General features: G+C 44.7%; 1 protein-coding gene across 4 annotated transcripts in view; it reads right to left on the bottom strand.

Annotated features, from left to right (window-relative positions):
* Window positions 1-23,884, bottom strand: part of LOC106016886 (uncharacterized) — a 538,115-nt gene that overhangs the window by 76,087 nt on the left and 438,144 nt on the right. For 3 of the 4 annotated variants that reach the window (XM_072035211.1, XM_072035213.1, XM_072035212.1), the window contains one exon: window positions 22,908-23,037. The exons of the other annotated variant lie outside the window; for it this stretch is intronic. The gene's annotated coding sequence lies outside the window, so the exon portion shown is untranslated. The remainder of the gene's footprint in view (window positions 1-22,907; window positions 23,038-23,884) is intronic. 4 annotated transcript variants of the gene reach the window in all.

The following is a 23,884-nucleotide window of genomic DNA, read 5'->3' as shown; positions in this document are numbered from 1 at the left end:
CCTCTGCCAATGAATGCACTGAACAAACAGCACATCAAATTTCAGTGAGGTTTTCTGGCACTACTTCCTTCAAAAAGAACCAGGTTTTAAAAACCACTGACCTGCCCAGCCATTGAGAATGTAAGGCTTATTCTCTTAAAATATGTCTTTCTATCAGAAGAAATATTTTGGGGAATATTTTCTCCAGTAAAAAGCACGAGGAAATTAAACTAGATCAAAAATATTTAATATGTATTAAAAAAACAATTTAGACAAGAAAGGTCAGTAATCGAAAGGTGTGATACCTACAATCGGAGCCAAGTTACAAAAAGGGTTAGGCATTTATGGCCAAGTTAAACAACACACAATTAGGGTTAACCTGGCTCTGCTGGCGTATATAAACCCACACATGAGGACTGCGGGGGGCTAAGACAGTTTCAGCAGTGTCTTATTTACCTTGGCCATTTGCATGCCTAACCCTTTCGCAGACTGGCTCTGTTTGTAGACATCACACCTTTTCAACCAGTCTTTGTACTTGGCATCTAAATGTTTGCCCCAAACATCATATTTTGTTTAGAAAAAGTGATTCTCCTGTGCAGGAGAACAGAAAAGCTGTCCTTCTGCATCAAGGAACGCGTGAACTTCTGCATGTCACAAATTCAAAGCTCATCACCACACTCTTACAGAGGATGAGAGCTGGGAAACGAGGAGGAGGAGGCTTAACCACCTGGAGATGCCCACCAAACCTACCTGCACTGGCCATCATGGGACGGTGGCCGGGGGACATGATGGTGGTGGCTGTGGACAGGAATGGATGGTAGGGTGGGCAACAAAATGCTATCAACATAGTTTTCAGCAGCTCAGATGTTTTGCTAGAGGAAGAAGCTCAGAAAAAAAATAAAATGTTTTCTTTCTACCAGAAATGTAGCTACCTTGTCAAAAATGACTGCATTTCAGTTCACCCCTCTCCAAGAAAACGGGTGTATTTTGTACAGGGGGGTCCTGTCCCATGATGGCTCATTACCACATTACTTCCACCAGCTCCGTGTCCCCGACAGAGCACGCGCCATGCCGTGCCCTCCCCCGGCCCCCCAGGAGGGGATTTCAGGAGAGCCTGGCCAGACACCTCCCTCGGCAGCCTGGAAGAGCCCCGGCACCTTCGCAAAGCCTGGCTGCGGGGTCGTGGTCTGAAACCTGCCCAGAGAGAAGAGCGACGCACCAAGCTCCTTGTAGTACCCAGCAGGAACAGGTTGGGGTTTTATTTTCCTTCCCCTGTTCAGTGATTTCAGTGCAACTCAAGCTCCTAAAATGCTTTTGTGGATCCAGGCCAAAACATATTCGGTAATAGATAGTGAAACAAATTATTTCATGTGCCAGTTCTGTAGGTTAATTCACATAAGTGAGAAAACTGTTCTGATTGAAGGGCGGAGTGATTTTTAAAAAATTGATTCACACAGAAGTGTTAGCAGCCTTTTGCTTATACCCACAATTGGTGAACAGAATAGACTGAGTGGAAATGTTATTTCCAACTTCTCTGGTGTAAATAAAACCTCCTCTCTCTGACTCACACCGTGAGTCATTTTTGTCTGTACGTATTTATGTCGAGGGGGGCTATAACTTTGTGCTCTGAGCATTCTTCTGGTGGAGAGCTTTTCCTGCCTCTGATTCTCTGCTGCTCTTGGGTTTTTTTGTGGACTTTTAAAATTTTTATCGCTCGTGATCTCCCTCTTGTTTATTGTAACCTCATCCCACTTGTTCAGCTCGCTGGCATGAGCAAAAAAAGACATGAAGTTATATCGGTTACAGTGTTGGCACGTTATAGGGAATTATACACAAAATGATAAAATAAGCATGAAAGGCTGCATTAAAGCAGCAACACCTAGGCAAATTTACACCTAGTGTGTACAATAACTGTAGGGCATCTTCAATTACTTCAGCTGAAGATGTCTGAACATCCCTTTTTTAAGGACCTTTCTGTTCACAGTTTTTTACCAAATCATCATAATTTACACTTAGAATGGCTGGTCCCAGCCAATGTGTAAAGGCAAAAGCCTGCTTAGCCCTCACAGTAGGGAAAGGAATGGAAACTAAACCCAGCCACATCCCCCGTGCACATCTGTATGCGTTTCTCTATTTTTAGCCTTCCTTCCGAGAGTCCTGCGAGACAAAGTGAGATGTGACATATTTATGGGGAACAGAGATGGGGAGCGGGTGTGACTGCAGCCCTCCCCGCTGTTAAAGCCGTGGTCTTTGTAGGCCATCTCAGTCACTTATAACACCTCTAACCTGAGAGTCTGGACTCAATGTACCTGCCCAATATTTGCCAGAAGATGCACAGTTTTGGGATCATCCCCCTAGAGCTGCTGAACTGCTGTCAAAAGACAAAGACGAGGAGAAGTCCCTTCTTTGCCCATGTCCCTGTCTTTGCTGTGAATAGCTCTGGAAGCACCTCCTGATGCCTGTAAAGGTGGACCCAAAAAGGTCTGACAGACTTTTGCAGGGGATTAAAGACAATGCCTTTCCCTACTGCAGTGCTGTTTCGGCCTTAAAATGTCCAGAATGCTAGATGAGACAAGACTCTAATGGGGGAAAAAAAAAACAACACACAAACATATGCAGTCAGGTGCATATGAATAAACATGTATCATAAGTACATGCAGGAGAGGGCCTAGATTAACAGTTTTTAAATAAAATATTATATATATGCAAAACAAACCTATGTGTATACACACAAGAGAATTGATTTTTGGAGAGTGTACTTCCAAATCCAATAGTTAATCTAAGCCAAGCAAGAGTTATGCTACGCTGTTAATTCTGGCAGATTATGATGATCAATTCTTTTTTCTTTTTTTTTTTTTTCCCTTCTGTGAAATAAATATAGCTAGTGGAGGTTTTAAGCAAGTCAGTCTTATTTGCCAAACAAATCAAACATTCAAAAAGCTTGTGAACATTAGCAGACAATGATTTTTCTGTTTATTGATTCCCTGAGAGGAAAAAATTAAATAGCTGGTATTAGAGGAAAACCACATGCACCAGCTCACACATAACGCATCGGGGGGGCAGGTAAATACTTTTGTTTTACTCCACTTAGCATACCTGCTTTTTTCCACTGCTAGTATGCAAACCCCAAGATGTTTCAGTAGGCAGAGCTCTTTACAATTCAGCGCTAGATCAGGCTAACAGCAGCATCTGAGGCACCAATAGAGCAGCTAGCAGGTGTCTTCTTGGAATTTCTTAAGTGTTCTTAGCAAACCAGGTGCCCGCAGGAAGAAGGCAATTTATGCACCAGTTATATCTTTACACCTGTTTGCAAATGCTGATACGGACCCTTATGCCGAGCACTTAGCCAATAGGAAGCTAATGTACAGTAGTGACTAATTGATAATTAAAGAAACCTTTAGGAATAGCCTACAATATCTGGCACAGGCTTCTCTCATCCACTTAGCAAAGGCTGTTTTGCCATGCACTTACCACACTGCTCTGCTAGTTTTCCTGACAATTAAGGTGGTGTATCTGTGTGAATCAGGGGTTCGGTTACAATTTGCAGCGCGCTGCCTGTGTTTTATTGTTGTCTGATGGCTCCTTCTTTAGTCTGCAGAGGGGATCACTCTATTACTGTAGTTAAGACAGCTCACAGGTTGGCCCTTGCCCCTCTCTTTCATAAAGTAAGCATAATTAGATGGTAATGCCCTTCTTGTCAAAACTTACCACTTCTTTAAGCCTGCAGTAATAATTTCAATTTATTAAAGATTTATTCAGATAACATTATTATCACTGTTTATTCAAACGGACATTCTTTTTTTTTTTTTTTCTTTTTTTTTTTTTTTTTTCCAGGGGAACAAAAGACATAATTCCTGCAAACAGATGTAACAAACCTGTCAAGTTCTCAAATGGTTAAGTTGAGCATTTTACTTAGAAAGGCTGACAAATTTTCTTCACTTCAAAATATCATTAACACCAATAACACATTTGCCCAAGCCTATTTCTAAGTTGTAAAAAAAGATTGCTACAGATTAAGACCCTTGATATAATGCTATAAGCTCCTAACAATGGTATCTTTTATAGTGAAGAGCAACTGCAGACACAAATTGCCCCCTTTCCTGCACCTTTTTCACAAAAATCAATATTAAAGTAGTAGCTGCCTTAACTCTCCCATAGACTATATGAGAAAAAACCACAGCCACGCTTAGGACAGTTTAGGTCAATAAAGAATCAATACTGTGGTTGAATCTGTAGAAAGATAAAAGACTGAGAACTCACTACAGTGTGCCCTATTGTTTCTCTCTATTTTGAAAAGAAGCTGAAGTGCCTCACTTTTTTTTAAACTAGCAATGAATTTAGTGTTTGCGGAAAGCGAGGGAGGTCACTGGAGGCTGCATGTGGCTTCAGTGTCTGCAGACGAGGGGTCTGATCTTGTTCACCCACACCTCCCATTTAGTTCAAGGGGAGTCTAGGGAGCAAGAAGAATGCAGCCCTGGGCCCCAAGCGGACTGGAAACCAAAACACTGTAACACACTTCCATCAAGCCCAACTCATTTATTAACTATGGAGAGACTACCCATAAAAACTCAGGAGTGGAAGGGGTTCTTATCATGATTTCTAGCTCCCTGTCCATTAAGAAGAAGAGAGCTGATTTCAAGCAGAGAAAGCTCTCTGATATATTTGGCAATTGCCAGACACGTAGATCCTACTTACAGCTGAAGTCAAGCTCACCTTCCACATTTCACATTGTGATTTGACCAAATTTGAACCTCTAGTGAAAAAAACGCAGCTTCGGAGACAAATAAATATCTCGACAGACGCACAAGCTTACACGCACACACACACACACACGCCTCCGCATGTGGTTTGGATCTCTTTGCCTCTGCTATATCCCTTTTCAGCGCTCTGTACACCGTGCTTCCTTTATAAGCCCGAGGACTGCAACCATATACCTGTCTGGAGAGTAACTGAACATGAAAAAATATTGGTTTGTGTGGACTGGAGAGTTCAGATAAAAACAATTTATGAGCCCAAATCTTCCAAATTCTTTACTTGAAGATGCACTTTGTTATCCTACAAGGGGCAGCTTCTAACACTTCTCAGCTTACAGCAATAGCTCCTGCTCACAAAAGCTCAGAGCAAATCTAGATAAAGCTGGAACTACAGCTCTTTACAAAAATTGGTAAGCGAGTGCGTAGCAACAGAAAAGACAGACACGGTTTTAAATGCATTTGTCTGATGAAAGAAATGTCTGCATGCCTTAAATGCTGGGGCTCTCGAACGCATAGGAATTCCATCCCTCTGCAGGTTAGTTATGGTTAGGAAAAATAAATGTCTTCATTAATATGGTAGATTGGACTGGTCAGACCTGGAAGGTGCACTGGTGAACAGCTATCAGCAACCCAAGCAGCTTACATAAAGAGTAAACGCAAGTGGGTTATTGAGCTCGAGATGTCCTGCAACAGCAAGATTTTTCGGCTAAACAATTGGTTATTGTTTATTATTGTTGTTATTATTATTACTATTGAGGTGCAATTCTGTTTTGTTATATTGTCTGGCTCCTTTTCTACAACACCAGATCATCCTGACCTTCCTCCTGCTCACTGCAAGTCCTGGCCAGAAGGAAATGGCACGAGAGTCAACCTTGGCTTAGTGACAGCAGGTTCTGGGGTGCTCCCAGTTTGAAGCAGTACTTCACAGCATGGGGAAGGTTGAAAGCATCCACCCTTTGCTCTAACCCTAGCACAGCAACGGGGGAAGAAAATATGTGCCACAGGCAGAGGAGATAAGGACTGCGGAAAGGCCTATCTATAGGAAGTGCCTCTAAAGGAGGTTATCGTTTTCTCCATCCTGCGTGCACTCAGATCAACACTAGTGGAGGTCAAACGAAGCACTAACAAAGAGAATTGCTCTCCTTTTTCAATGAAAGCTGAAAGTGTTAAAAAAGAAAGAATTCCCTTAATGAGGATCATCACCATCCCCGCTGGAATTAACAGTAGGAAATTTCCAGCAGATGTCCAGTCCTTCAGAAGACAGAGCAAGGAGGTCTGTGGGACTGCTCCCGTTCCTCCTGTAAATACCCAACTGCAGAAATCAGTTCGGACCTGAAAATAACCATGGAGAGTATGGGGATGAATCTGAGCAATTCTACCTAAGTGTCTGCCAGAGCCCCTCCATCTTCCAAAAATTCATCTCTGACTCAGAGTCTGAGCAGGCAGACTCTTTCCTTAGTGGTGGTGGTCGTTGTTTTTAGGCATAAGTCAGAAAAGAAGCTCCCCAAACCTCTTCTCTCCTTACAGGCCACCTGTCCTGTGGGTAATGGCAGCCCACCATGCAACACGTCACTGCCTTTGGTGCTCCTTATCCAGCTGCAGGGCTGCTGCTCAACATCTTTGACACAAGGTTTCTGATATTTGGGAACTTAACAATAGGCTCCAATGGCTGTTCTAGCCGTAAGTGTATAAAATGACTAATTTCTAAAAAAGGTACACTTAGCATGGAGCAACTGAGAGGATCAAACTGTTTTCTCTGGCAGTCACAGTAAATGAGCTGGTGTCCCAGGAAGGCTTGGGAAGGGAGATGAGCTGGAGGTTCGGTGCAGATGGCCAGATGCAGCACAGTTTCACAGAGGGCTTCAAACAGCTAAGGCTTTGCGATGGGTGAAAAGAGAAAAGGGAGAAAAGCAAAGTGCGTTGACCTCTTTCAGTCTAACGACACAGAGAGCCACCCTGTGTGCAAATAGCTGGTGTGGGCTACAATTTTAAGGCCCTCCAGTTGATTGTTACCACCTATCCGCTGGTAACTTAAATACCTGGTGAAAGTACCTTGTTGGTTTTTGTGCTGAAGCAGCTTAGAGAGTCACCAGACGTTCATACTCCCAGCTGGGTTCCTGTTCCACTTTGCTCCCAACAAGGTGCGTGCCCTAATTATGGCTGAAGTTAGTTTTTGGGTCAAAGTATGGCTTCAGTTCTGAAAAATACTCTTATTTTCCTAAACGTGCCAGTATCTCATTTTACCAGGACCTACCAGCCAAATACGGTACTGCTTCATCTCAGCCTTACCGACTGGTCACGCAGCAAGCTCAGACAAGGGAGTAGGCTCTGAGTAATCTCCTCCGTTACTCAGCCACCGGCTGAACAATGCCAGGACTAATCCTGCTCGTCCTGGCTTCAGTACCACAGGGCCAAGTGCAATCTCATTACCTTCTGTTTTGACTTACACTGAATTATAAAATCAGGACTTTAAATCAGTGTGCAAACATCAGGTATTTAACAGTTACTTTTCCCCCTTTTTCCCCCAGGATCTTACATTTCTCCCCGTTTCAATTTACAGCACCTTTTTGAGGCAGTTGCTGATTTGCATTCCTGCGCTTTTGTGCTGGTGTACAGGGCATGCTAAAAGACTGCTCCCTATTACAGCCTGTAAGGCAAAATAATTCTAGACTTATTTGATTTTTGTAAAAGGCAGAAACAACAAAAATTAATCTTTACACAAACAACCCAAGGGAGCATTTAGTGGGACTTTTCAATCTATTCATGATCTGTAATTCCCAGCCCCCAAAGTTTCCATGTTACGGCTTAATGTCTAGGGACTCCATATGTTGAGGGAACACAGCAGAACCAAAATGAGCTGAAAAAAGAATGCATTAGATTCAAACATGGGATAAAACAGTACCCAAGGAGCCCTTGCTTCATTTTCTCTACCTGGAACCATGGGACAGTGCAGCCATCTCAGCCTCACTCAAGTGTGACATTTCTTTTGAATATGACAGTGGTGGCGACCTTGTCATTAACTGATGCTGCAGCAACATTTCAGCTTTCATAATTCAGTTAATTTTCAAGCCACTGGTTACTGAGCCCCCAACATCATTTCAATATAATTAAACCATATTAAAAATAATAATAATAAAAAACCAAGCCACCTTCTGATCAAATACCAGCTGATGTTTGACTCGAACCCACTAAAGCAGGGACGTTTGCTGTTACGATTTGAGCAGCATCCTTAACTTCTCGGTGCCGTGCCTGGCATTCAGGCACGCACACGACAGCCCCTGTTGTTCTGTAGCTTCTTGCTCTGACTGAGGCATAGATGGAAAATTTCCAGCCGTAATACTCAGGAGCTAGAGCTGCACCTTTTGCTGCAGCTGCGTTGTGTACTTACGGAAGAGCCAGACAAAGCCATGTTTACCCTGCTCCTGTATTCCCCCCTTGGGGTGGATGGGAGCCATGTGAGGCCTGATTTGCCCTGTGCATTTTTTGGAGCAGTGTCTGGGTGAGATACAGCCTGCCCCTCCTAGGGGTCACCTAGGACCGGGGGTGGCACTGCACTGTGTGGTTAGAGACAGGCGTATGTCACCAGTCACCTTCTCTGTGCTCCTGGGACCTCCTCAGAAGTCAGCTTTCTCCTTGGATCTGCTCTTCTGGAGGAGCACAAAGGAGACAGGCTTCTGGGAGCAAAACCTGCTTCTGAAATCTGCCTCCAGAATGTTCAGAGACTCCAAGGTGTGAGATAGCCAAGTGCAAGCGCTACCCTAGGTGGGGAACCATCCACGGACTGCCACTGCCTATCATGGTAAGCACAAAGGCGTCTCCATGCTCATATGCCAAAGTCTGCGGCGTGACGTGTGTCTGCAAACCCCTGGGGGAAGGCACGGCCTATGCCTTTGAAAACCTGATCTTAATCTCCCGTGCTAAGCACACTTAAGTCCCTTTCTTTCCTTCTGCATTTTTTTCCTCTGCTATTGGCAACAATTACCAGAAACCTGAGATCACTGCTAATTTCCTGGTGCATTTGTCCTGTCCCGCTTGACAAGGATAGTCATTCTCCCCCCCCCCAATTTTGTTCTCCAGAATCACCAGCCTTCTGCCTGCATGCACTTGGTGTACTTTGCACAACAGAAGTTGACTTTGCCGATTTTCTTCATGGCCTTCTCCACCTACCATCGCTGCGCTTCCTTGTTTCCCTGCGCTTGGCTGGGAACATATTGCAAGTTGTGAATTCAGCACAGGTCCTTCACGGATGCTCAGCAACAAAACGATGAAGTTAAAATTCACCCAAGTGTTTTAGCTGCAAAATCAAATCCTCTCAACACTTAGTCTGAGACTCTCCACCCCTGTGGCTCCCCCGGGCTTGACAAAGCAAGCGCATGCCGCCGCGGTGTCAGCAGGCAGCGCGCACAGCCACAGCGGGATCGGGGAACGCGGGGAGCGACAGGAGCTCTCCCCTCGGGGAAAACTGAGGTGCAAAGGGGTAGGGAGATCAGCCTTGGCAATGCAGATGGTGCAGCAGGAAGGGAAAGAGGGAGGGGGAAAGAGAAGGAATGAGGAAGAGCTAGAAGAGGGCAGGAGGAGAAATACCTCCACAAAAGAGGTCCCTGATGTGAGGAAGGAGATGAGGAAGGCTGCTAAAGGCAGAAATCCTAGACAAAGTGCCATGTGAGCTGAGAGGGCCTGAGAGAGGCTGGGAAAGTGGAAGCAGAGCAAATGGAAGGATACGGGGGATGGAGAAAGGAGACCAATGCTGCAGGAGCTGAGAAGCTGGGCTCAGATGTCCCCCTCTGCTCAGCTCACCATTCATTTAAGTCCTTCTATCAAAACCAGGTTTCAGTCATTTTACTTCCTTCCCTTCTTGAGAAATGAGCTCCAAAATAAGCTTGCCCAAGGAAAAAACAAGGGCCTACAAATTCAGTCCTCAGCAAGCTGATGTTAATATTAAAACCCACGTCATTCCTGTCCCACGCCTGAACTTGTGGAAGAGCCGCAGTTGCAGCAGGTACCTCAGAAAGGACCAGAGATACAATTATTTTTCAATTGCTAAAACAAAGATCTTATTTATCTTTATCTTTATTTATCTTTGCATGCCATATTTCAGCCCAAAGACAGTTTTTTGGGGCAGGCAGGATGTGCTCCCTGTACAGAAAAGAGTTGTGAGAAAATTCAGCCATGCCTCCAACTGCACTGCTGTTAGCAGATGGACTTAGCAGCACACGCAAGAAGACAGAAATTGGAGAGCACAGAGTTGGATTCAATTTAGAAGAAGATGTGAAAGTTTCAATTAACACAATTCTGCATGATTTAAGAAAAATATTCAGGAGTGGTATTTATTTAGCCTGCAGCCAAAGTCCATTACTGAGAATTACTCTTAATTAGAGTTGTGTGAGGTTGGGAATATCCACTCCTATCATGATTCTTTCACCTACCACGAGAACTACCAAGCTTGCTGAGCCTCTGGCATTTCTAGGCTGGTTAGGAAAATAGCTAGATGATAACACTGTTATTTTTAACAAGATAATCTAACCAGTAACACAGAGAAAACATATTTGTTTTACTTGTCCTTTTAATCTGATGTCCGCATCATCAAAGAATCTCTGTCTAAAACATTGCCCCCAGAGCTGGGTGAGAACAAGGTTCACCAAACACGCTTGAACAAATGTATGCATTGTCTCAGGTTTTTCTGTCACTAGGCGCTAATTTCTCTTCCTCAGATGAACATAACCCAGCCCGTTCCCCTTTCACGGGCAGCTCTAAATACAGCCTAGATTCAACACAGGAATTTCTGGGTACGGTAAGAGCTTGCTGAGTACGCGGCGTCTCCCACACCATGGCAGGCAGGGTGTGTGGACAAAGGAGTGCCCAGCCAGGAGGACGACCAAGACATTAGCACACCTCATCTTTCCTCAGCAACAAAGTCTGAGACGTCCCGAAAGCCTGTCCATATGAACTCTTGTCAAACCTAACACCTAAAACCTGCTTCTAGCTTGGTAAGAACATCACTTGTAAAAAAGTGGGGTTTGTTAGACCTTGAGGAAATAGCTGTGGAGCTGGGTAGACTCCAGACAGGGGATACCATGGTGCTAGGCACAGGGATAGCTTTCACTCAACCAGCTTTTTAATAAGTTGTATCAAGCCCATGTCCAAAGTAAGCCTTCAGGCAGAGCAAGAAAGGACAGAGCAAACTATGATTAAACATCAGTTAATTTTCAACATTCCCAAGGGAATAAAAGAATTAGCAAAAGTCAAGACCAAAAGGTTTGGAATTTGGCTCCAATGAGCTCAAGAATACCAATATTTATATAGGACTCTCTGACTTATAAAATGTGACGTGTTTGCAGTTCTGATTTCTCTACCTGTTTCGTAGTGTTTGAAATACCCCTGCTTCCACAGGCAGAAGCAGTGGCAGAGCCTCACAGGAGACAGCTAGGCAGGAAGAAAAAACACGAAGAGGAAATAAAGGAAAGGACTGAAGTTCAGCAAACTCCTAAAAACAGGCTCAGTTTAAGCCTAATGGGAGTTTGAGTCATTTCATCTATTCCTAATTGCTTTGCTCGCTCCTGGTGAGAGCCATTGTCATGTAAAAGGATGGAAACAGTCCAAAAATTCAAAGCTAGCGACTACATTGTTATTAGGAGGAGGAAGTACTTGATGCCTAAACCAGAATTTGTCTTTTTGCAACTAACAGTCCAAATCTAACTTGCAGATCCACAGTCACAGCCCGGATTAATGACTTTTGGTGTTGATAGTGCCATGCAGGACAAGACAAAATGATATTCATGTGAATGATTGTCAGAAAACATACACTCAAATCCTGGAGAAAATGTAGGGAGCAATAAGACATTAAAGTGAGGTAGAGCCAGGAGCCTTGAGTCTTATTAAACAAAAACAATCAGAGTATCCACATTTTTGTAGTCCTACTGTGAAGTTCCAATAAACTTTACTCAAAAAACCTCCATAACACTCCTTACCCAGCTCCATGGAAAACACGAAGTGATTCCAGAGGTTGGCTGACTATTTAATACCTCTTGTAGTAGTTAAAAAGGCCACTTTCTTCATCTCTCTCACACTCCTTTTTTTTTTTTATTTTTAAGAAAAAAAACTTTTACTGCTAAACCATTAAAGAAAGAACTAGTCCCAGTAATAAAAGGTAGCTATATTCCCACAGGGAGATGGGGAATGGTGGTTCCTGTGTACCCTTAGTGCTCTTGGCAGGGGTACTTATAAAGAAGGTGAAGGTCACAGGAAAGAGAACAGAGTATTTTTTGTTGAATGGAAAATAGAAACTTCCAAAAGTGAAAAGGAATTTTAGCAAGTTTTATTTCCTTCTTTTACAGCCCTGACATCATGTTCCTCCACTGTGACATCACAGCTTTAAAGTAACAGCTTCCGATGACACCAGTGCCTCAGAAGCCTTGCAAAGCAACATTTGGCATTTCTGATTTTTGTAAACAGAGCCACTGATGAAGCCTAGACCCCAAGAAACAGATCCTCCTGCTCAGCTGAATCCCCATGTGCTTACAAAACTGCCATTCAAAACTTGCGAATAACATCTTACTAACGTGCCCAGCGTTGGGAGAGTTCCTTTGACAGCAGGGGAAAAATACAGCATTCAGCCAGCAATGGTTTATTTTTTCTGCTGCTCTCTTACTGCTTCCTCGCCCTGATCCAGCAGCCACGGCTACGGGGAACGCCTGCCGGGACTGCTCTGCCCAGCACAGCTACCCAGGCAAGCTGCAGGCAAAACCTGCTCTTATTTTCTCCTACCATTGTTGAACTGAACCACCATCAAACTTCAAGGCAAAGCAACTGTTATCCAGTGTGAGCCTTGCCTTAGACTAGATTTACCCTGATGAAACAGAGAGCTGAATTTGCTCTGCCTCTGTTAAAGGGAACAGATCTTCCCAGTGATGGAAATTTGCTGGTCTCTGATGCGTGCTAATAAACAGATGCAATTGCCATTCCCGGTTTAAGAGAGAAGGAGTGAGAGCCAGAAGAGAGCTTCAAAGAGACTGAATTACCTCCCTCACCTGTGGGGATGTGATTATGTCTGGCAGAGCGCTCTGGGGAAGCAGCTTTTGCCACAGCCGTCAGCAGCCCCCAGAGCACAGGAGAGCCACAAGCTACCTTTTCCCCAAATTACCGTACCCTTCCCAAAACGGGGTGCTCGTTCAACAGCCGGAGGTGAAGCCACATGTTCTGCAGCACCAAGGTCACAAACTGGCAGGAGGATGGAGATATTTTTTGCCCCCTGTGCTGGCAGAAAACCCTCTGTCCACGCACACCAAGCATAGGTGTAATGAAGGTAATGCCCTGCAGTTAGTCTGCACCAAACTAATGAGGACTGGTGGTTATGATGCTCCAGCAGTCAGCACCGTCATGTTCCTGGCAGGTCCTTTTGTCACCGAGACTCACAGGGTACCAGCAAAGGAGGGAAAATGTGGAGCTTCCCTTTAAAAAGTCGGTGTGTACAACAAGTAACAGCTGTTGCTCTTTTAATGCTATCTCAGGGCTCATACAGATGTGACATCACACAGAGCTTAGGCTTGGACATTGATTTTACTGCCAATATACCTTAAACTATAGGGATTTTGTTACACATTTGTGTGGTGCATGTGTGTCAGAACAAAACCCGCAACTGGAAACCTCCGTGCAGTTTCATCCCTTTGTAGCAGTTCAATGAGCCATAAACCGGTTGCATTTTGGAATTAAAACGGGTATTAATTTTAAGCTGAAGAGAAGTGTGTCACTATCCAAATTTATTACACGTCTAAACAAAAAACAGAGTTTTGAAATCTGACTGGTAAGCTGGCCAAGCAGGAGGAGGTGGGGATGGTTTGTATTCTAATTTCAAACTGCAGGGCTCCCAGGTGTATTGTATAGGATTTCCTGTAATTTACAGGCAAAATAAGCAGTCTACAGGAAAATGTTTGCCACACTGTACATGCGTATTAATTACACAGCAGGATGAAATGATTTCTTTGTGATAGGAAGGGATGTGATCTACAGGCAAACTATTAAACCGATGTGGAAACGCAGACATTTTTCTGCCACTAAAAAGGGCTGTTGCATTTGGGGAAATAAAGCTGGCAAGTGTCTTCTCACACTTTGTGTTCCCAGGTCTGCGGCTGGAGCGTATCACAATGTTCCAGGCTCTGTGGGTACCGGGGACGGGGGATCTCTCCTTACAAACGCTCTCCAGGAACCTCTCTGTCTCGGCTCTCCTGCAGGGTTACTTCCGAACTAAGATCCTCCGAGAGAAAGACCCCCCTTCCAGGGAGAAAGGAGGAATTTTAAGATTTCAGGTGTGCATTGTTCGATATCACCCCAAGCATCGTATAATAACACAATAGAGTTCCCACGAAGATCATCGGATAGATATCATTCTTCCACCTACCACTGAGCGCGGAGAAAGCGGCGCTTTTCATTACCACGGGTTAGAGCAATAAGGAACTAGTTGGAGAGAGACAACACAGCACATCACAACCTCCCTTAAAAAAGATGAGGGAAATTCTTTTTAGATATGTAATCAAGGCTTGAGACATAAAAGGATATGAGAGGAATAAATAAAATATTCAGACTGCCTTTCTCAAGACCAAATTTTGTGTAACTGTACAGGCTTGTTCTCGCTGTGAGATGAGCAATTCTCTCTACACTTGTGTTCAGATGCAATTTCTGAAGCAGAAGTTTACTCTTTTTGTTTTTTTTTTTTTTTCCCATGACTTATATGAAGAAATCTCACCCGCCACACGCCTTTCCCCCAAGAGCTGAGTTAGACTGCATATGTTTGGCGCACAGGAGGGAGATGCTCAGAAACACAGTTTTGTTTGACTAAGCCATTCCTAAAAACACAAAGCCCTCAGCCCAAAACGTCTGCCCATATTCTTCAAACAATAAGGCCTGGATAGAGCTGAGGATCAGATTACATCTAGGTTTATCTGCAGATGACCCGTGGGCATATAATCGTGCCCAATTTTACCAAGGAACACTTCAACTGCATTCCAAGGCAGTATTTTGTTCCTTAGCTGAGGGCAGAACAACAGCTCCACACCTGGTCATGAGAACAAGGCTGAAGAAAGGAACTTGCCCCACCTTTGGAAAGGTTCTTGCCTTTTTCTCACTTAGCAGGCAAAGCTGAAAGAGAACAGACATATCACACACAGGCTATGCAGTTGGTTTGCCTGAAGAATCCATATTTTAAAAAGCAATAAAGTCATCTATCTATCGCAGACATCTTCAAGGTAATATCCACACCTCTCCAGAAGGTACCATGCTGCTTCCACGCACAAATTTCGGAGTTCAACAACTGGATGAAATTATAAAACCTACCCGGCACAGGAGGCAGAGGAAAAGCCAGAAGCTGATGGTGGTACAGAAGGCATTTGGCTGTGGCCACCTGAGCCGTGACTATGGGTCAGCCAGTGGGCAGATGGAGAAATAAAAGCGGAGACGAGGGCTCGGGGGCAGCTAAAGCATGACTTGGACATGAGCACAGGAGCCAGGCCCTGAGCTGTCTCTGCTGAACACATGAGGACCGACAGCTCTGGTGGAGTGAGCGAGTAAATGATCTCTGGACACGCACTCCCTGGGCCAGTCCAGCTCTGCTGTGAGGACAGCAGCACAGCCAAACTCTACAGAAAAGACCATCTCTTTATTTGCTGTTATGTTGGTAGGACATCAAATCTAGATGCATGTTTAAATGCTCCCCTCTTTAATGTCCTCCACAATTTAATTAAACTTTAATAAACACGACTCTCACTGTTTCAGTTCAGTCCCTCTCTTTCCGCGTGTAGAAATCCCTCCAAGGGGGTGTCGTTCTGCCGTCATCTCGGAGGCATTTTTCCCCTCCTCTTAAGACCAGGGGAAAAAACGTTGCTGAAAATTTCTAGAGAAAATAGAGTTTAATTTCTTGGAGGTGTTTTGTTGACAAGAAAATAGAAAGCATGTGTCTCTGCTTCTCTTATTGTACTTCCAAGTAATGAAAGTATTTAAGGAGGTACAATTATGGACTTGGCAAGCACCTGGGGCTCTTGGAACTGCTTTTTCACACTGAATAAACACTGCAGTTAATCTGTTTATGTTACACTGCACTGGAAAACTATCTCCAAGAAAAGGCTACAAGTATATCTTTATTTTCCACTCCTTTTCTTTGTTTTTAACATTGTATTAATAATTGTTCAAATGATTTGATTCTCCTTTTTCTCTCTCTATTCACAAGACAGCCAGTCAAAAGCATTTTTTAATTAACAAAGATATAAACCTCGGGATTACTGCACCAGGTCAGACCAGTGATCCATTCTGGTTTTGACAGTGGCCAACAGGAGATGCTTCAAGGCAACGCGTAGGAAGCAGCAGAGTGAAGAAGAGCTGCATAACTTCCTGCAGGGCCAGGAGGTTCTTAATGCACACATCTTACCGCTTCATGTGCACCAGCCTTCAGAGTTTACACCCCTTCTTGAGATGCAGAGACCAGAAACGTGCACAATGCGGCACTTCCACCATTATCTTTTTACAAACACTATAATCCTTTGGATTCCTTAGCACATGTGCCCTGTGGCTGGGCATTCCTGTTTGCCCTATGAAGAAGAGGCACAGCGCTGAAAAATGCTGTGTCTTGGCCAGTTCCTTGGCTAAGTGGGAACCTAGAGGAACCCAGAGACCAAAGGTGCACTTGGCCTGCAAACCACTTTCTTTCAGAATATGTCTTGCTCACGCATCAGATCTTTTGTTACAAGGCAATTTTGACTGAAGACAAATCTCCAGAACAAAACAAAGTTTCTATTGGGCCTGGAGAGCAAGTCCTATGAGGAGCGGCTGAAGGAGCTGGGCTTGTTCAGCCTAGAGAAGAGGAGGCTCAGGGGTGACCTTATTGCTCTGTATAAGTACATTAAAGGAGGCTGTAGCGAGGTGGGGGTTGGCCTGTTCTCCCATGTGCCTGGTGACAGGACGAGGGGGAATGGGCTAAAGTTACGCCAAGGGAGTTTTAGGTTAGATGTTAGGAAGAATTTCTTTACTGAAAGGGTTGTTAGGCACTGGAACGGGCTGCCCAGGGAGGTGGTGGAGTCACCATCCCTGGAAGTCTTCAAAAGACGTTTAGATGTAGAGCTTAGGGATATGGTTTAGTGGGGACTGTTAGTGTTAGGTTAGAGGTTGGACTCGATGATCTTGAGGTCTCTTCCAACCTAGAAATTCTGTGTGAAATTCTGTGTGAAATTCTGTATTTGGTTCATCATGCAGCAGAACTAAATCACACTTGCCAAAAATGTGCAATATAAACTGGAGCCCCTAGCTCCAGTCCACATGAAGACTGCTTGATTTGTGGTAATACCTGGCAGAAAGTTGTTGCAAATCTTATGCTGCTAATATGGAAACTCCTGATGCCTCTAGGGCCTCAGGACCTGCTACCTGTAACAAACCTTCCACAAGGAGAAGCTCTCTGAGCACTGCACAGGAACCCAGCATGTGGGCTGGAAAGCAAAGGTCTTCTTCTACCCTGGTGTCTAAAGCAGAGAGCAACGACAAGTTCACACTGCCCAGAGCCAAGTCTGGCTTCCTGCACCGTCTGGGGAGCAAAACCATCAGCAATCATCGGGGGGGGCAACAAGGGGGTCTGCCTCTCTGCTGACTTCATAATTTGCTTAATATGGTCTTAATATTCACTTAAAAAGTATGCAAACTTGCCCTTTGCTCCTTCTCTGGAACCAAACTGGAAGCAAATTTTGAGAGCATTACACAAAAACAACTGCATCGGCCTGTGGCTACTGAGCCTTGACCATGAATCATTCTGCCCTGCTCTGTTGCTCTCCGACCCTGTAAAAAAGCACTCCATAAAGCTGCACACATCTTGTTCTCCCACTTTAGGCCCAAATCTGGTAGTTTCCTGCGAGTATAAAGTACCAGAGCACAGAAGTCAGTAAGAGCCCTTTTATTGACTTCAGGTGGCATTGTGCCGGGACCAGTGTTTTTAAAATCATAACAGTACAAGGAGGTAGAAACTGTGTGTCCATAAGGTTAAAGAAAAGTGTGTGTGTTTAAAACATTGAGAAATTGTTCTGAGAACAATTCATCTTTCTGAAAATATGAACCCTATGATGCTGCCAAGGTCAGGGAGAGCTGTGATAATTTAGTGCCTAAGTGCTAGTCATACAGCACAATGCCACATTATTTAATTTTGTAACACATTCATGCAACTGCCTGACAATAGCCACGGACGTTAGCACTACCTGTGGGCTGAGGTCAAGGCAACGTAGTTTAGCATTAAAACAAAAGAGCTAATTGGATTCCTGTTCAAGTTCTAGCTTATTATGCCATCGGAGTTACTTTTCTTCTTTCTGCCTCAGTCGGCTCATCTGGAAGGGAGGACCACGGCGTGACTCATGACTGAAATGTGAAAGAAAAATACAGGGCATATGCCTGGCTTATTTGGCCATGCTTCCTAATTTTCCTGTCCCTTTCTTTTCTTTTTTTCTGTTCAGGTTTGTGAATTCCAGGCCATTTCCCTCGGAGAGCTGAAGCACAGCTCACCTTGTGAAATGAGAAAGACTAATATTAAAAAGGAGAAGCCATCTTCAGCTGTAAAAATTACATGTCTTGCTAATGCCAAAATTAATAATACAGAGATATTTGGGGCTTACACTTCATTTTTACAGCTGACAGCGCACAGAATATTTTATAAATAAGACTAGATCACATACCCCAAATGTTAAAGAGACATCTAAGCACTATCCCTGTTCCACCGAAGAGAAGCAGTAAGACAGAATAGGTAAATGAGCAATAGAAGGAGACAGAAGAAATTCCCCACTGAAAAAACAAAACCCCAGGATCTGAGCCTCCTTGTTTCTCAACCGATAAAGACTTCTCTATCCCAAAATAGGACAAAATAGTTTGATTAAAGCAATAACCTTCTTTTATATTAAATGGCATGCAAAGCTCTCTTCTGTTTGCAGAGGAGCTGAGAGTCACCCTCTGAAATGGCTGTTGTGTGACTTTCAACGTAATATCTATCCTTCCAGCGCGCCAAAGGAGAGAGCAAAGCTATCTGTCCTCTGCCTCAACGTGTATGGTCGTCTCCGAGGAGTTCATACAGACGATCAGAGCAAAAACCATCAAATGCACAGGTGTTGGGATGTGGGGGGGGAGAACAGTCCCAGCTCAACACCAGAGCAGACTGGGTTGCCACCAGACTGCAGCAGAAGGAACCTACAACCCCTTGTACGTCCCTTGCACCGCCCGGGTGAGGACCCGCGCTGGCTACGGTCTGAGGGCCCCCGTTACGCTGAGCTGTGGGCTGCAGCCTTCCCTTTGGATGTCCTCACCCCCCCATCCCCTCACACACAGCTACCCCCAGGCCCCGGTGCTGCAGCAAATGCCTTCGTTGTATTTCTGGAAGGGCGCCTGCAGGCTTCGTCCCTGTACACACGAAGGGATAAACAGGCGCATCCAGCCACCGCAGGCCAACCTCAGTTCCCTCTGCAGCCACGTTTTTGTTACGAGCTGTGGCACACTGTTGTGCCGTGTAAAAAATGCAGTGTTTCAAAGAACTGGTTTTAAGTTCAAAGATAATGTCATGTTCATTTGGAACATAAGCGTGAGCGAAGCACTTGCAGATACACTCTCTGTCTCCCCACATCTCAGCCAAAGGCAGGGTGCTAATACACAAAGAAAGAGCAGGTGGGATTTTTTTTTTAGGTGGGGAAGAAAAGGACTTAGAGCTCTAAAGCTAAGTTCACTGCATATCCCACATTTTGGAAATGCAACAAAAATGTCTCCTGAATTGAGCAGACGTGCTGCAAAATAAAAAGAAACAATGGCATGTAGATAAATGCAGGGAAGTCGCTGATTAAGGCACAGGATTTTATTTCAAAGGAATATGGGCAGAGACTCAATTTTTCATGACTGCTTCAATCACCTGTATGAAGGGGCCACTGGACTTACACAAGCGAAAGCCATTTATCCACTTATATTTGGTATCTCTCAAGGTCTGAGTCCTTAAAGAGCTGAGAAATAAGTAGCTTTCAGGTTGGCACCTACCTAAATAGCCTCACTTGCTGTATGTAAATGGTCTCAGTAGCCACAGAGATTTCGCTGCAGACATTTGCTCTGTGCACGTAACTCTGACACCATTCAGAGGAACAGGCTGAGGACTGATCTCCCTGTGCAGTCAGGGGAGAGATAAGCCCTTAAGTGGGATGAAAGAGAAGTTGAAGGACGAATCCAACGATGTAACGCGCTTTCTGTGAGCAGGCAGTCCCCATGTCAGAACTTCAGTCTCTGATTCTCCACTCCCTGCCCACTACGTTTTACAAAATGCTTGGGAAAAACACTTTTCACATCATCTTCTGCACATCAGCAGTGTAAGGCAATTAATCAGGGTTTCCAGAGCCACGTCATAAATCATAGCATCTTGTGTCACCGATACCAGAGAGACAAAACGTGAGAATTGTTCCATAACAATGTCCTTTAACTCAGGCAAAATCACTTTGTCCTTTCAGCCTGCTTGCAAACCCCACTGCTGGCAGCCCGAATGGCCCGGCTGCAGGGGCTGGTCCTGACCCCACAGATGCGGCCGTGCATATTAACTCAGAAGTTTTGCTGTGATGAATGGTCACATATGCAAAATCAAAATGGAGCCTTCAGAAGATCTTTTACAATGGCACGGGAAAATAATCTCCCCACGACTTATTCCATTATCACAGACTAATTGGAAGACCTGGACAAGACCCTCCACGTCATTAGCTGTCTAGGGCATGAGAGATCTGCGGCAGACGAAATCCTTCACCGCGATGGCTGGCGTAACACAGGAGGGATCTCAAGCCCAGGCTGTTAACTTCACCCCTCCCGTTCCAGAGGCGATGCGCGGTGGTGAAATATCCCCAACAAGGGATTCAACAATTATGTTTAGAAACACAAACACGGAGGCCTCCCACCAACTCAGCTGATTCTTTTGAAAGTTGGCACTGTCAAAACAAACACAGCCGCCTGTAGCACCCTTCCACTGCTCCTGCTGACAGCGCTAGTGAGGAGGAGGAGGTGCTGAGTACTTTGTTATGATGAGGAGGAGGATAGTGTTGGGAAAGGTGTTGAGTTTGACACAGAAGTATCAAGAGCAGGAAAGCGAAAGTCAAGGAAATCAGCATCGTGCCATCTGAAATTGCTCTGGCACTAAACCTACAAAAATCAATGACTCTGCTTTCACAGTAGTTTTCACATAAACCTGAGGGAGCGTACAGCACGAGTTGCACCAGATGGAAAGTCACTGGAAGTAGAGAGTGAAGCAGGATCAACGGTGGTTCCTATCAGCTACATCAAATGCAGTACTCACAAACAGTAATGATGCCCATTCACTGCTGTCCCTGCCTTTTACGTCTGCTGCACCAGTGTGGAGGGAGAGACAGCACGGGAAGAAAATCTGTTATAAAAATATCTGCTGGTATTAAGAGGATTGTTTACACTCTTCTGTATTTGTGCCTCTTATTTGAGTAAAAAAAATAGGCATTTCAGCAGTCTGCATTTGAGGTAAGAAGTTGTTTTTCCCTGGTTCCACCTTTTCAAATCCATTTCATAACAGCAGCATGTCTTCCTTTGCCCTCCCTCACAAAAGCAATCCCCCCCCACATGCCACATTTAAAACCTTCTCACAAAGAAAACTGAAGGAAAATAATTTTTGTGCAACTTATCCATCTTTCAAAGCAGCTTCTGGCAGAAGGGAGCTGAGAGTGATGAGTCCATAGAATAATAAATAATAACAATATTGAGCAGTTTTGCAGAGCAAATACACATTGAAAAACTTTTCCTCTTGAGTGCCTGACATTATTAATTTGTTCTCCAAATACACTAGTGAGGACAGTCAGCCCATTTTTACAGACAGGGAAAGTGAGCATATAGATTTAAATAATTGCTTAAGAGACAGAGGAGTCAGTTCCAGAAACTGGGCAGAACAACTCACAGGAGATCACAGTCCACATCCATACCGATATTCGGGCAGAGCCCTGCCACCACAGTACTGGCGAGTGACACATGCACGGGGGTTTTGACATCTGTGAATAATATCCTCTCTGAATTGCCCTTCCCTGGGGTCCAAAAGGAGTATGTCCTGGGCCTTAGGAAGACGCAAAGGCTGAACAGAAGTTCCTGTAATTATTGATGAAAGAAGTATTTCTAACCCCTTCCCAGCTTCTGCTTAAAAGGGTTCAAACTCATCCTGATCTGCTGCCTAAGTAATATATGACATCCAAACAACCCATTTTGACTTGCACTGATCAGGGACATCCTTTCCCAGCACTCCTCTGGAACAAGAGCACTTTTTTATTTTTCACCATGAGGGCTTTGCTGTACTGTTTGCAGTTCCATTACTGCACAGCAGAGATTTCAGATGAATTGAGGGGAGGGGGAGAAGACCTGAAGTGACTTGCTGGATCCACATGAAATGGTTAGTGAATGACCTTGTGTCCAACCTTCTCACATCTGAGACAAAAGCATGGAAAAGCCGAACAAAGTAAAACTTACTGAATGGTGTGTGTGTGTGTGTGTGTGTGTATGGGGGAGAGAGGGCAGTTTGGGTTTGTTTGCATAGGGGGAGAAATTGAGGTTGATAAGCAGCTGGTTTAATTTTAGATCTCTCCCTGTTTCATAGCACTTGTAATAGAGTGACAAAAGTAGCAACAATTTCCAGGACCAGCACAACACTAAAAGCAGGTCAAAATTCTGCTTGCCATACTCACACTAATGAGCTCTGAGAAACTGATGGATTTAGGGATTCCTGTATGGACAAACAGCATTTGCCCCAGGTTCCCCTTCATAATGGCTTGGTGATGAAACCAAGCTTCACCCTCCCTTTTTCCTCGTACCATTCCTTAGGAGCCAAGTTATAATGCAGAAGTAACCCAGACAGAGCATGGCTATTCTGCATCACCTCCTGCCTGCTCCAGGCAATTGCTTGCACTGGCACACCGGTGTGATATGGCACACGCTGATGCTAGGGCTGTTGCTTTTGCTTTTTAAAGCTATTGATTTCCTGCCCTTTCTTGTAAAAGATTCTGTGAACTGGAAGCAGTTAAAGGTTAACTGCAAAGATTTCATTTAAAGGAATATTTTAAAGTTGTTTGAGATCCTAAATCATTAGTAGTTAAAAAATGCGCTGAAATTTATGTCTTAAGGCAAGGAAGTTCCAAGAGTTACCTGCCAATACGAGTGCACCAGGCTCTCTGCTTGCTCTGCTACAGCTTGGCTCCCGCCGGCAGCCCCGGCTCGGTGTCAGGTCCTGGCAGTAGTGCTGTCTGTCACAGGGGATCCTCCACTTGGGATCTCACTAATAAGAAGAGGAAGAAGAAATGGGGTTTACTGTCTGGCAGAGCCTTAGACTAATCGAAGCCTGGTGTTTCGGTGAGAGTAGTCCCTGGGAAAAGGGGAAAACCTGCCTCTGCCAGCACTCTGACCCTGCAGTCTGGGTGACCGAGTAGAGGCAGGAAGACACAAACCTCACCCCATGGCAGAGAGACAGCACCTGCACCAGGCCACAGTGACAGCTCCCGGGGGGTGCTGCGGGAGGGAGCAGGAGAGAAGCAAAAAGAAATGTTGAAGGGACAACATGCACCGGGCACTCCTGCCAGAGGGTAAGAGAGGTGAGGAAAAGGACGGCTGCCCAAAACACAGCATGCACATGTGTGCGTGCGTGGAGGGGAGTTTGCACATTTCTTGTTTACAGGCTGTAGCTCTACAAACTGATGTTTCTCTTTGGTTGAATTTCCCTGTCAGGCTCCTTTTCTCTCTGCATCGTTTTCTTTGCTTCATGCACCAATGTAGGCCTTAACAAAAGAGGAAACTCCGCTGTCCAAGGACACCCAGGGGAGACGTTTTGCTCACCTGAGGACCTGAGCAAGGATGTGGGGCTTTTTGTCTGGGGAGGAACCTCCTGACAACGAACCCATCAAGCAGTGCTGCTGGCAGCACCTGGCAGAAGGGCTTCATCCTGCGCATCCTTTGGCAGTTTTTCCATGAAGCGGCTGCAAGAGAGCTGCAGTACAGATGGTCCTTCATTTGGGGGTGTCTGGATCCAGACCTTTCATTTGGGTCTGTCTGAAGGGAAACTGCCTTGGAGATATGCAAATATTTTGTTTTTTAAAGCTACACAGACATGGCTCAACCCATTTTTCTCC

This window comes from Anas platyrhynchos, chromosome 3, assembly GCF_047663525.1.
Source record: "Anas platyrhynchos isolate ZD024472 breed Pekin duck chromosome 3, IASCAAS_PekinDuck_T2T, whole genome shotgun sequence".
NCBI classification, from domain to species: domain Eukaryota; kingdom Metazoa; phylum Chordata; class Aves; order Anseriformes; family Anatidae; genus Anas; species Anas platyrhynchos.
Note: the sequence above shows the minus strand (reverse complement) of the source record. Positions and strands in the feature narration are given on the sequence as shown.